We start from the raw sequence: 2,354 nt of genomic DNA on the forward strand, positions 1-2,354 counted from the left end.
GCCTGGTCTACAGAGTGAGTTCCAGGATAGCCAGGGCTACACAGAGAAACCCTGTCTTGAAAAACCTATAAAAAAAAAAAAATCCAATCAAATGAGGTATCTAGTTAGGTCCAGAGCCAATGCGCTTCCCTTCCTGGCCATTCCTTTCTGCAAAAGGTATTTAATCCCTGTTCACCCTGAGTGAAGTGGATACATTCTCATTCCTCATCAAATAAAGCAGTTTGAACAAGCACAGAACATCTCTTCATCAAGGATGGGGGTGGGAAGGTTTGCTACCATAAAGAGCTGTGCCTACATCTCCTGGAGAAGGCCTTCTCTCTCTCAGCCCTCTAGCTGTCACTCAGAACCAAACCAGTTCAGGCCCCTTCTAGGGCTCTGCCTTCCCCTTCCTGCCAGGCACATGGGTACTCTGAGGGGAAGCGCCAACTGGGACCCCTGTTCCCAACTCCCAGAGCTACCCCAGCTGTGCCTGGGTACACAGGAGACTGGCAACCAAGGCTACCATCCCAGACTCTGTTCTTTCCCACCCTGGGAAAACACGAACTGAGGACCTCCATCATAGGCTGCGCTTTGTCTCCCCTGACTGGCTTGCCTGAGACGCTCCAGGCACCCCAGAGGAGGTAGGCAGGACACAGCAACCCACAAATGAGCCACATGACTCACACCCAAATAATGCAAAGGGACAATTTACAAAGGCAAGAACTATCAAGGGCACATTTCCATATTTATAAACGGCAAACCACAGGGGCTTCCGATGTAATGTCTGCAGCAAGCCATCTTCTTGATAGCAACATATTGTTAGTTCTGACTAGATTTTTTTTTTTTCCGACTTCTAAGGACTGAGAGCGGGGCACCCATGCAATTCGTGCTTCTACAACTGAGGTTCACAGCAAGCGCTGAAAACGCCACCATACAAAATCCCTAATGGAAAATCACAATGCTTTTGTTGAATATCCAAATTGAGTCATTTGAAGTATGAAAGATCAAAGCAGAGAAAGTCCAAAATCTATGATTGGGAATCCCCAAAGCATCCACACTGCCATATATTATTAGGCTGAATAATCTTTTGCAATTATGTTTTGTGCCAGGCTAATGTGAAAGAGCTTTAAGTTTGCACTATTCATTGTATTTATGTATATTTTAAAAGCAATAAATCACAGAGGCAAAGGGTGTGGCGCGGTCACCAGAATGCTGGCCTAAAATGAAAGCCGTGCGTTCGATCCTCAGCACCGTAACCTTCCAGCTGAGTCGGTGCAGATCTGTAACCTCAGCAGGCAGGAGGTGGAGACGGGAGGACCAGAAGTTCAAAGTCCTCCTCAGTTATACAGTAAGGAACAAGCCAGCCTGGGTTATTGGAGAGCCTATCTTAAACAAGCAAAAGCAAGGGCTGGAGAGATGGTTCAGGGGTTAAGAGCACTGGCTGCTCTTCCAGAGGACCTGGGTTCAATTCCCAGCACCCACACGACAGCTCACAACTGCCCTGGGAGTCCAGTTCTGGGAGATCTGACACCCTCACACAGACACAGGCAGGCAAAACATCAATGCACATAAAAAAATAAATTAATTAATTAATAAGAATGAATAAATTATTTTTTAAAAAACCCACAAATTCATTACTGGGAAGATTTTTGCTAATAACATTTAAGAATAGTTGCTAGCTTTAAAAGTAATCTGTTAAAAGGCCAAAGGCTGGAGAGATGGCTCAGAGGTTAAGAGCACTGACTGCTCTTCCAGAGGTCCTGAGATCAATTCTCAGCAACCACATGGTGGCTCACAACCACTTGTAATGAGATCTGCCACCCTCTTTTGGTGTGTCTGAAGACAGAGACAGTGTACTCACATACATAAAGTAAATAAACAAATCTTTAAAAAAATAAAAAGAAAAGAATGAAATGCTTTAAAAAAAAAAAAAAAAGTCTGCTGGGCATTGGTGGCGCACGCCTTTAGCCCCAGCACTTGGGAGGCAGAGGCAGGCGGATTTCTGAGTTCGAGGCCAGCCTGGTCTACAGAGTGAGTTCCAGAACAGCCAGGGCTACACAGAGAAACCCTGTCTCGGAAAAACAAAACAAAACAAACAAACAAAAAAGGCCAAGTACAATATTGTTTCTTTGTTTCGTTTTAAATGTTACGTGCGTATTTGAGTGTTCTGTCTGCACGTATGTCTATGTACCACATACATGCAGTGCCCATGGAGGCCAGAAGGTGGCGTCGGATTCCCAGGATCTAGTGTTAAAGATGTGAAACACCGTGTGGGTGGGTGCCGGGACAAGAGCTCAGGGCCTCTGGAACAGCAGCCAGGTCACTTTACCACCACCACCTCTCTATCCAGGGCTTTTTTTTTTTTTTTTTTTTTT

General features: G+C 45.3%; 1 protein-coding gene across 1 annotated transcript in view; it reads right to left on the reverse strand.

Annotated features, from left to right (window-relative positions):
* The window catches only part of Ubxn8 (UBX domain protein 8), a 22,258-nt gene that overhangs the window by 14,912 nt on the left and 4,992 nt on the right, over window positions 1-2,354 (reverse strand). The window lies entirely within an intron of this gene.

The sequence above is a fragment of the Mastomys coucha genome, unplaced genomic scaffold (genome assembly GCF_008632895.1).
Source record: "Mastomys coucha isolate ucsf_1 unplaced genomic scaffold, UCSF_Mcou_1 pScaffold22, whole genome shotgun sequence".
Classification (NCBI taxonomy): Eukaryota; Metazoa; Chordata; class Mammalia; order Rodentia; family Muridae; genus Mastomys; species Mastomys coucha.